We start from the raw sequence: 12,254 nt of genomic DNA on the forward strand, positions 1-12,254 counted from the left end.
AGAGGGGGGGTGGTGGGTCTAGGGTGCAGTGACAGACACAGTTGGGGGCGGGGGGGCTTTCCAGGCAGCAGCTGAAATAAGCCTGTGACTGAGCTGAGGGAGACTGGGGGGGTGGGGGTGAGAGTGAATATGGATGATGTGTGGTGGGGGGCTGTCCCAAATCTTGGACCAGCTGAGCGGGTAAATTAGAGGAGGCAGGTGGAGGGCCCCAGACTGGAACACAGAGATCTCTCTAATTAACACTTTCACTGCTGAGGGATGGGGCCTCGCATAGACAGGCAATGCACTATAGTTTATTCATGAGGCCAGGGGGCTCCCTTTGTACGTGTTTGTGTGTGTGTGTGTATGTGTGTGTGTGTGGAGAAGGCTACGTGAATGTGTGGATGTTTGCTTATGTGTGTGTGTGTGTGTGTAACACGCAGCATAACAGGCATGACAATACAGTCACCTCACTGGCGACAAAACCAAATATGACTATAGATGCTACAATATAACACTAAAAACAACCAGCCATGTGTCTTTGTTTTAACAAAATGCTGTGCACCTTGTCAAACCACTTACATTTTTTTAGCCCAAGATATGGTAGTATCTTGCTCACTTGCACACTTATAAGTATCCTTCTCATTCCCTCTACTTTACTCTCTCACTCATTCACACATGCACATATTCAATCCCTCATACTCACTCAATCTCATTTATTTTTTTACTCAGTTGCTTGGCTGCTCCCACAAAAGTAAAAGCAATACCATGCTATTACCACTAGATGGCAAAAAAGGCACTAGAAACATTTTTGTCAAAACCTGTGCCTTTTCATTATTTTTCAATAATTTTCATTATTTCTCCCCAAGAATTTTGTGCTACAAACATAGTTTTCTTCCACTGGGTGTGGAGTCCTCACCGTCCAATTAATAGGACAATTGTAGTCCCCACATTTAACCCGTTTCCCACCTACTTAACAACCCCTCACCTGTCCTTCTTTCTGAAGCTGGCCCGAAACGTGATCTCAATCAGGGCAGTTATGGGCTGCCAGGCAACAGCACAAGAACACACACACACACAGCTATGCAATGCTGCGTCTTGTAAAATAAAAATGAATAAATAAATAAATAAATAAGCACACAAACCTAACGGCGAGCGGAGCCAGAGAGCGGCAGCGTCCTGCTCTCTAATCACGGCGCTGATGGCGGTAAGGTGGGCATGTTGACACGATGCACCGCGGCTTTGCCCCAGACTCCCGGCGTGGCTGAGAGAGTGTGCTCGTTAGCTGCTCAGTATTTATTAGGTATACAGCTCCTGAGAGAGAGAGAGAGCCATCCGTATGCTGTGGATTGCACTGCATAGCATCATGGGTGTCCTAGCAAAACTTCCAGTCCACCCCAAACCAGTGCTGCCAGATTGGGTAGATTCTGCCCAGTTGGGCTATTTTTATGTTATTACGCAGGGGAAAATGGCTTTGGACAGCTTGTCATAATTTGGGCTATTTTTTTATTTATTATATTGGGCGAGTTTTTATCTTCCTCTTTCAGCTAATCATTCACATTCAGGTGCAGTTTGTTCCTCCTCTACCTATTCCTTGGTTGGTAATCTACCTGAAGCCTGTCAATTGACCTTTAGCAAATGTATGATTGCCACTGCAGTCCACCAATCCCTGCTTAGAAACGGTTGCTATGTACTACTGCCTGCGGCATCTAGCTCCAGCACTGTCTGCAACATACAGCCGGTAGCGGAAAAGACTATAGCTAGCAACAAGTGACAAAGCTTCTGTAGGTGGTTAAAGGCTGCTGCTGGGGGACTTGCAAAACAGACATGCGTTATGAGGGGGGTGGGGTGTTATTTTTATTCCCTTAGCCAAAGGCAAACTTGGAAAAGTGTCTGTTGTGGATAAAACTTTGTGACACTTGCAGTCAATACCGTAGACGGAACGCAGTTACCTACATTTGCACAAAGGTATGGTATATTCTGCCTATTAATAACATTAGACAACATGTCTAGTCTATTAACTGGAGTTAGCCGAGTGATTAAATCAAATCAAAATTTATGCACCGTTAACAATACGGATAGACAGTTGTTAGCTGGCAATGAAATGCTTAATGTTAGCCCGCAAGCATCGTTGTGTAGCTATGCAATGGGAAAACATAGTTAGTGGTGAAACGATAAGAAATAATGAACTAAAATAAGATAGATAAGAAAGGAAATATAAATAGCATCCATGCAGGGTATCCGTGAAGGGTATGAATAAGCCTTTGATGACTTCTCACTGCACAGGCAAGCCACTGTGGGCTGAAAGCCCTGAAGGAGGACCACCCGTACTCTTACCAGGAAGTAACAATGCACAACATCTATCTCACTCTCACAAGCCAATAGCATCCTATCGGATACATACTCCCCTACCACCAGGGCCACGGTCCTAGTCCAAGGGCTCTGGGCTAAGAAGAACAGAGTGGGATGACCCCCTGCTGCCATCAGATCTTCTACGGACATGGAAAATGTGGCAAGGTGAGCTGCAGCACTTACTACAAATTGTGTTACCCCCGGTGCTATGTCTTCCCGGACTAAGATGGAGTCAAGGTGAGCAGGCGACTGCACATATCTTGTGATGCCTCGAAAGCGGCCTGTGGATCAGTGGCTTACCTTTGCGCTGAAGACCAGGAGGGGCAGGTGCAGCTGGCCTTTGTACTGGCCCGGGCGTGCATTGCTCCAAAGCAGAAACACTCCATGCTGAAGTTGGAGCTAAGTACTGCCCTCTCTGCAGCTCAGCTAGCCAAATTGCTCCACAATGAGTTCACCCTGGTAATCAAGACACAACACAACCTTATGGACTGACTCCATGTGAGTACTGTGATACAGGTACCCAAAGTGCATAACTTGCATTCACATGCACACTCATTCTCGTACCTAGATAGTACACTTGCACACAAGCACACACACACACACACTCACTCTCACACACACACATACACGCACCCACACACACACACAGACACATATGCGTCCCATATATAGGCACATGCTTTTCTCTCCCACTGCCAAGCCTCATCAGAGCCCTGTCAATCCTCCCTCCTCCAGCCTGGAGAACCAGCGCTGGTCCCATCTGGCAGGAGAGGGCACAGATTAGACTGGTGATATCATTCATAAAGACACACACACACACGCTCACACATGGACTCACACATATATCTGTCATACAGACACACACATGCGTGTGCACTTGCGCACACTCACATATGCGTACACACACACACATAAGCGCACATGCATATACACTCCAGTCCTCATAAGGGACTGTACGTGTTAATATATATCTGATCATTTTTATTTTTCTCTCGTATTGAAATATGCGTTCAGCAGAGGGAGTGCTGCAGTGCTACTGTTTATCCACAATCTTGGTCTTCTCATTGTACGCTACTGCTATCCTTCATTCAGGTGCTACCTCAGGTGGTAGCGAAGGGTTATAGCCCTCACCCCCCCCCCCCCCCCCCCCAACACACGCACACACAAACCCCAAACTCCAATTTCCTGTTTGTGTTCATTCTTCCGTCATCATTGCGAAAATGAAAAGGGGCTGTGGCCTCTTAAACCAACACAACTGTAATATTCTGGAGGTGCCGACACCACCTGCATTAAAATGAGCTCACGAATGCTTGTTTACTGGGCTACATTCTTGATGTTTGCATCAGGAGGTGTCATAAGAGCCTGGATTTGAACCCATGACCCCACCATCCGTGTGTCACCTTTTTCCACCTCTTCCACTTCCCCCTGCACTTCTTCACCAACCTCTATCTTTAAGACCGACTCCACTTCATCCTCTTCACCTACCTCCACCTCTGCCACCCCCACCACTTCCACTTCCATCACCACCTCCAACACACCAACCTCCATCCTTTTCATCTCCTCCTCATCCCCCTCTACAAACTACACATCCACCTTTCCCTCCACCTACACCTTCCTGGACCACAACCGCTTCCACTTTCACCAACAACAAAAAAAGAGTCAAATGAAAATAAATTTAAAAAACAAATTAATTAAGAATTGGCGAAAACTGCTAACTCCCAACGAAGAGCTCCAGAAGCTGGTGATACATTATTCATGCCTTAGCTCTGACTTAAAAGTTCAGATTGGAGCAGCGTGGAGGCAGTTTTAATTAGGATTAAAAACGAAAGAGGGAAAGAAAGAGGTGGAAAAACACCCTTCACTGCAAGCGTAGCGCTGGAGTGGGTACGGCCTGCGGCCTTCATTAGCATGGATTTACAGAGTAAAGATTATTTATTTATGAGCGATTGCCTCATGCAGATTTCTGCCAGCCACCGTGAGGGGGGGTGTTGTCAATCCCACCACTTCCTTATTTTAACTAATTATGAGCTGACCCCCCTGGGCTGATCATGGGTAGTACCACAGATTCTTTAAGTTTAAACAGATGCTCAACTCCATGGCTTTGTTTCTTAACTGCAGGAGGTTCTGGTTGATAATAGGAGTTTGTTTTTCAGTGCTGTATTAAGGCACAGAACATGCCCTGCCACAGTACTGCCCTTCATCCAGGCCTTTTTAGGAATTTTGAGTAGATGCATCACATTTTGGAATTCACTTAAATGGTTGGGAGTTAGGCAGACAGAAATTTCACTAACTGGTAGGTCTATAGAATCTATAGTAGTCCTTTGTTGGTGCAATGCGCTTGCTGCTGTCCCTGCTATGGCGTCACCATGGAAACTGGGCGTAGCTTGCCGGGGAATGTCACGCTAACCTGCGCTAAACCAAACTTAGCATCGCATTAACTGCTCTCCAGGAAGCATGAGGCTGTACCGCAAAAAACCCATAGCAGCGTTTCCTGGGGCTACACAAGAAGAATAAAATAAGGATAAGACGTCTGTGATGTGACCTTGCTGGTATAAAACAGAGAGCAGCGCTACCAATCGGGGAGAAGGTTGCAACAGCCAGTACGATGGGGATGGGTGGATACTTCATGGCGATATTTCCAGGCTCCCTGTGGGAATTACCGGCAAGTCAATATACAGAGAATATCCACCAACTATATTTTCTGTTCTACTGGTTATCGTCAAAAAACTCTGAGATAGGCAAAACTCCCCCTTTCCAGGAAAGTGACATAACAACCATCTTATCACTGTTTTATTTGTCCCAGGGTTACAAATATATATACTTTGCTTGGAGCAGAAACCCAAGCAAAGGTGTTTGGTTGCACCCTCTGGCAGAGATGATTGTTGCATTTCTTGGTACAGCCAGCATTCAAAATAAATCCCTTTGCTTTATTTTTCTTTCATGGGAACAACACCCCTCCTCTCATTTTCATTATCTGTGCTGCCTGCTATCGCAGTGATTTTAATTTAAAACTAAAATAGAATTTCTTTGTAACAAAATCTTTGGAATGTACTTGGAATTCCTTTTTTTGTAGCTAAAATTCAAATGGAGTCAAATCTTAATTATACTGTAGTTAATGTTACTTATTTATGCAAATAGGCACCGATTAATTAGAGTGCATAAAAAAGGGTAGTGAATTGCTCTGACTAAATAATCAGCAGGCTGTAATAACTATTCAAAAGAAAGATCATTATTATTTAAGGGGATGATTTAACCAAATCACGCAGATGTGCGTATGTCTTTGTTGTGCATCAGCAGAAAATTATGATTTTTATGTATATATCTGTCATCATTATTGTAGCTATTTCAGAGGATGATCTAGCCTCATTAATAAAGAATTAATTCTCTGCACAAGTTAAATTGTAGTTGGAGATTTTTGTGTTGTTTAGTGAAAATCCGCCACTAAATTCTAAAGTAGACAAAAAAACCAAATTCTCTACAAGAAACTTAGTCTAATTTGCTTTGTCATTATCTGCCATTTTGAATGAAAACACTTTACAGGAAAACACTACTGATCATTATGGCAGCACAAGTACACACCTCAGAGTGCGACTCTGTATGACCGCTATGTGAGAGGGATTGTGCTGGTGCCGTGCTCTTGGATGGCAGTATGTCGTGATAAAAACCTTTCAGTTTGTCAATCTATCCATTGGTCAATCAGTCAATGGCTTTTTGATTTGAAGTTGAAAATTCTGAGACAAAAAAAATGGGAAAATACAATTCTAAGAGAGATGGTAAGAGACTGAAAATGGGTCAAAGTCGTGTGTGTCATTGGCTGGGTTGAGGCACGCATAGCAGAAGAATGTGTGCCCCCTCCCCTCACAGAGTCCAGCAGTTAGGTAATGGAGAGAGGGTGAGGCAGGTGGGGGCTTATGTATAGAGCAGGAAGTAGCATGTTCTACCTGGGAAATTATATGAAAGGGCTGTTGCCTTGAGAAATGCACAACACTAGTATCGTTATCTTCTCCCTTTTTTCTTATCCCCAACGTTCTCTTGGAGCATTACACACCCCCCCCCCCTCCCCCCTGACCCCCTGGCCCTGTAGCCTCTCAATCTCAAATATTCTTAATTTGACCGATCTCAGAACATTGCCAATGTCACAGTTCAGCAGAGGAAGACAAAAAAGGTGTCTGGAAAACTTTCTCTCTTTCTCCCATTCTTTCTTTTTCTCTCGCTATCGGTGTCTTTGCAAAAGTCTTTACAAGAGCACACTTCTCTTCACAAGTGCAGTCTCCCTTTATTTCAGTATTAATATCTACACAACTGTTATTGAGACACCCCCCCCCACCCACCCACACCACCACCAATAATCACCACTAACCACCCCAGTTTCTTCTAACTTCATTTGTCCTCTCTCTCGATCTCTGTAAATGCTCCATCATCCCCCCCCCCCCTAAATATTCTGCTGTATCATTACAGCAGTGAATGGTAATGCTGGACACTCTGTAGGGAACTCACAAAACATCCAAAACTGATAAAAGCCCCTGCCCTCTGCAGTCTACAGGCAAGCAAATGGAAAATAATTAAAATTCCCTTGTAAATTAAAAAATGCCCATAATGTCCTCTGAGAAGTTTCAATTAATGAATTTTGAATTGTAATTAATTGCCTGAATTGACTGAATTAGAAATAGAATTGACCTCTACCCTGCTTGTTAACGAGATCAGCAGTCATACACTATGTTGGCTTTCGCTTCTGGTCTTTACATACCGACTTCAACTTGATTTGTGTCGTCCGCGGGGTTCCAAAACACAAAGAAGGTCAGGACCCCCAAACTGCCACCCCACATGTTGCAACATAAAGAACCATTGTTGCTAAAACACTGGCATGGTGAAATAGTTTATAGAGATAGCACTGTGAGTTTTAACATTTTCAAATGGTCTATCACGTGACCAGATTGATTGAACATTTTGAATGCAAATAAACCCACTCTGGCCCAAGTCCGGGCCAGTGCGACTTAAGAGGTTAAAGTGCAGATTTTCTGCTTCTATTAAAAGGTATTTATATATAGGTATTATATAATTGTGAAGTACACAGCCAAATCAAGAAAAAAAAAATCTTTTTCCAAACATTATGAAGCTCACTGTATGTGTAAATGTATAACCCAAACTGATGGAACAGAAGAAAAAAACACGGTATTGCTGTGAACAATTACTAGCTCACATGCAGCCCATTTTGTAATGGTTTTGACACCTTTGACATAAACTTGTATGAAGGGGACTCACAGAATTTTCATACTGAGCCTCAAGTTACCCAGAGTTTTTGATATTGAAAAAAATTGCCTTTTACAGTCATAAGGAAAGGTGGTCCACACCAGCACTGTGTGACGTCATCAATATGACAGCTGGTTGACATGACGACCTCCAGTGGTGGCCAGAAGCTATACACAGTCCTCCTCAAGATCCGGCCCAGCCCACTCATAAACCCCCCATGCACTCATACAATACATAATTATAAGCTTTGTTGCCAGATCAATAGAAATGATCATTTGTTAACTCAGTCAACTCCACATGCACACAAACACTACGGGAAAATTATTTGAGGCTGACTCTTGGCTAACCGCTTTTCAAAGTATGCTCAAAATGAATCAGCATACTTTAAAATACATGCTCAAAATGAATACCTCAACTGAAGGAATAGGCTTCTAAGTATCTCAAAATGTGCACACTGCATGGACATACATATTAGCACAAGTACTAGTTATTTCCAAATGCATGTGTTTCACAGCTGATGTTGTAGAATATGGTTAAGAACAACATACAATGTGTTGCAAAATGTGTTCTACGTATAAGTTTACGCATTTCTAATTCTTAAAAACAATATATTAATAAATGTTCATCTACATGATCAAAGTGAAAATCACTGATATATTATTGATATATATATCTATGTGTGTATTTCACATTACATATGTGAATTAGTTGTATATTTTGACATAAATTGATGATATTCTGGATTTCATACGTGACCTCACATTGGTGCGCAGTATAGTGGCCCAAGGACAGGTCCCTCTGCATGCAGTTCACCCACTGCTGGGGTCTGAGTGGCTGAGCTCTTTCTCCACACAAAACCTTTGATTTTATTTCAGCCCTAAAGTCGATAGCAGTAGGCCTGTTTTATGACATTTTCTTTATTTTTTTCCTCCAAAAAATGACATATATAATTATAAAAATAAAACCTCTGCGCTTTTCGTGACCCAAACGACAGAAAACGATCGATTCAAACGCAGTTAGCGTCTCGCGGACCCAGAAACCGTGCGAGCAGAGGGGCGAGGGACGGAGGGAAAAAAAACCCTAAAAGGCGACGATAACACAATTTCTGAACTGCCGGGAGAGAGAAAAAGAAAGAAAGAAAGAAGAAAACTCAATCCTTCCACGTGAAGCGAGAGGGAAGCAGGCGGGCGGACGGAGTGTCTGCGCGGGGACGTGATGACACTGCGAATCTGCGTGGCGGGGCGCGTCTGTTACCCCTTTACTGTGCGAACGTCTGTGTGTGAGGGAGTGAGAGGAGCCTAGGGGGGTGTGGGACCTGTTGTTGGGGGGTGGGGGTGGGAGCACTTCGGGCCTCAGTGTGAGGAGCAATACCGTTGGAAGCACCCAAAGTTCTGGGTGGCTGGGTTATTCTATGGCTGAGACCAGCCATAGAATAAAAAACAATTTAAAGGAAATGGAAATGGAACAGAATAACGTATAACGGCGATAAATACCGTAATGGAGTAGAATATAACAGGACGGAGGGATTATACGGTGTACCTGGGGAGGAATTAACTCGTCTGCAGAGTCTGCGGAAAGCGTCGTAAAGCGAGGCCGTGGCGTACGTGTGGGGAAAGCGAGAGCGGCGCTCCGGCTCCGCGGGCGCGAGCGAGCCCCCCGAGCGGACGGCCGGGGTCTGGCGTGACGCCATCGGCGTGCGGTCCAAAAGGACGCGAGCGCGGAGGCCTGGAAGAGAACAGAGCGTTCCGTAGCGGCGGAGCGCTAACAGCATCATTGAGACTCCCGCTAAGGGGAACAAGCTCCTAGAGAATTTTGGACTGGGCAGACCAGCCACTTTGGCGTGTTCTGTCTTCGCTTTGGCGCGCGCCGGGGGTAAGCGCGGTGTTCCGCGGAGAGGCACACATTTCTCCGCGGGTCCTCCTCGGACCACGTGCGCCAGGCCAGGACTTAGCCACGGTTTAGCCAGGCAGTCGATAAGACGTGTACTGTGACCGGCGTTCTGAATTGCCCACGCTCTCCCTCTCCAGTCCCCTCCCCGTCGGCTCCCAGGTACGTCCCTACCCACAATTCACTGCCTTACTTGTTTTTCACTCATAAAGTCGGCAGATCTTTTGTATTTTCGGGGTAATGGTTAATTAATCAATGTACTTGTAAGTGTCTTTGGCCTGTTTTGTCAATATTTTCTTTTTTGGCTCATTCAGTTTCATTCATCCACGCTACGTATCATAGTGTGTATTTAGCACTGGTCACATGGGTTTGTGAATGTGGATTTTAAAACAATGGGTGTGACAGGTCAGTATTTTTCACCCAAAATTGTATACCTGAGCAGGACTGGGTCAGAGTCCATAATCTAGACCCTGATTGGTTGGTTGATGTCTAGATCAAGTGATCTAGAGTACATTTACAGCTTCATAATTAGTGGGTGCATAGGGTCACATGTGGGGAACGCAGCCAAGATGGAGTACTTTTCATTGTAGTTAATGTAAGTTACTGTGTAACACCCAGGGGTTGAATTCAGCACAGCTATTAGGCTTTGTTCAAGCATACGGTAGAAATGTGTCTATTCCCATCTTTAAAGGCTTTCTAACCCCTATTTTTTTTTTCTTCTTCTTTTGGAGCTCGTCTACAGCCGGCAAAGGCTAGCCGCTGGCACTAGGTCGACCAGAGGAGGCGCTATTGCACGACGAAGCAGGGTGCTCCCCGCTAAATTCGCGAACCAGCAGATCAATCGGCAGGATGATCCACCACGTTTGGAACGTTCCGTCCGTTGAACAAGAAGTTTGCTCTGAACAAGTTTGCAACATTCAGAAATGTTTCTAGGGAGATCTCTGGGCATGTCATGGGTATAGGAATTCTGGATACGTGAGGCTGGCGGTGGCATACGCGTACACTCACACACACACACACGCGCGCACACAGGCGCACACACACACACCCACTCGCATATATATTGCGCCATAGATCTATACGTCTCCATGAATAATGGACTCCATATGTACAGCGTGTGTGCTTCATTGGTTGATCAGTAGCATATGACAGCACTCGGAACAGAGTCATAACGCAGGATGTCTAATCCGTGAATCAGGGAGGAAAATTCTGGATCTTTGGCGAGGTTTAATCGTCCATTATTAAGCCATTCCTACCGAGAGTGCTCAAGCGTGCATTCCGCATCCTGCATGCTGATTAAAAATTGAACATTTTTTCTCTCTCACTCTCTCTTTCTCTCTCTCTCTCTCTCCGCATTATTGTGCATCTCTGTCTCTCACATCTCAGTATCCCTCCATAGCTGTTTTCTTTCTTTCCCTGTCTGTGAATTTCTCTCCATCTCTCCTTCTCGTTTCCTTCTTTTGCCCCCCGTTCTTCTCTTTTTCCCTCTTCGCTCACTCCCTCCCTCCCTCCCTCTCTCTCCTCCTCTGTTTCAAGCTACTGTCAGACGTGTGCAGAGAGCTAGGGGACCCGTGGGAATGTTACCATGGCAACGCCTGCCACTCATTCCCATCTCAGATGTAAATGACCTCGAATTTTATTAGCGCACAATTTCAAGAGATCCCTGCACTTCTTTCTTCTTCTCCCCCCCCCACCTCGCACCCCCCACTCCCACTCCTAGCCCCCCCCCATAAACCCCCACAACCCCACCAGCATATCACATTCTTGCAATATTTCAGTCAGAGATTCAGAATTTATTTTGAACCCCCAAAATATGAGTGCAATATCATGCAATCTACATGCTTTTACATATTCATTACTTTTCCCCATTGTGAATGAATAAAAGATCGGTGTGTGATCACAAACCACAATAGTGATGTATGACTCTTGCATATAAATAGGCTTCTGATTGCAAATATATGTATAAGAGCGAAGGAATATCTGCACACACAAATATGTACATAGACCGGAACATAGAGTTTTTGGAAAGTCTTCTTCTGGGAAATGTTCTCTACATCTTAAATGTGTTTCAGGGGAATATATCATCATACTAATCCCATTGTAAAATAGTGCACACACCCTATTAGAATTATTGAAGCAAACTGCACACTCCACCATAAAACCCAGTCTCCCACCATACTACGCCACTCTCCAATGCGAAACGCACTCTCTCACTAAACCCGCTCTCCCACACTAAACCCACCCGCCCACACTAAACCCACTCTCCCCTGTCCTCCTGCACTAAATCCCACACCCTCACACTAATCCCACTCTTCCACGCTAAACCTACTCTCCCACTCCACCCCCTCTCCATGCACTGTACAAGCCATGTTGTAGCGCCACGCTACATGGATACTCTTTTGTTTTGCTCTGTTGTCCACAGCGACCCTCTAACAAAGTCAGTGGCACAGACATGCAACGCCTCATGGCGGTGGCAACTCAGCCTAGCAACACCAAACAACAGCCCCCTAGCGATCAACAGCGCCCTAGAGATCAAGTTCCCTGGGAAATGGCCCAATTTTTTTTGACTTGCACTCAGACTGAGGCCTAAGACATGTGAAGACAATGGAGTGAGGAGAAAGAACGAGAGAGAGAGAGAGAAAGAAAGAGAGTGAGAGAGCAAGAGAGAGAACAAGAGAGGGAGAGAGAAAGAGAGTGTGTGTGTGTGTGTGTGTGTGTGTGCGCACGCACACACTTGCATGTATTAGTGGGGGGAAGGGGGGGTGTTGGAGTGACTACATAGTGAG

This window comes from Anguilla anguilla, chromosome 14, assembly GCF_013347855.1.
Source record: "Anguilla anguilla isolate fAngAng1 chromosome 14, fAngAng1.pri, whole genome shotgun sequence".
Taxonomy (NCBI): domain Eukaryota; kingdom Metazoa; phylum Chordata; class Actinopteri; order Anguilliformes; family Anguillidae; genus Anguilla; species Anguilla anguilla.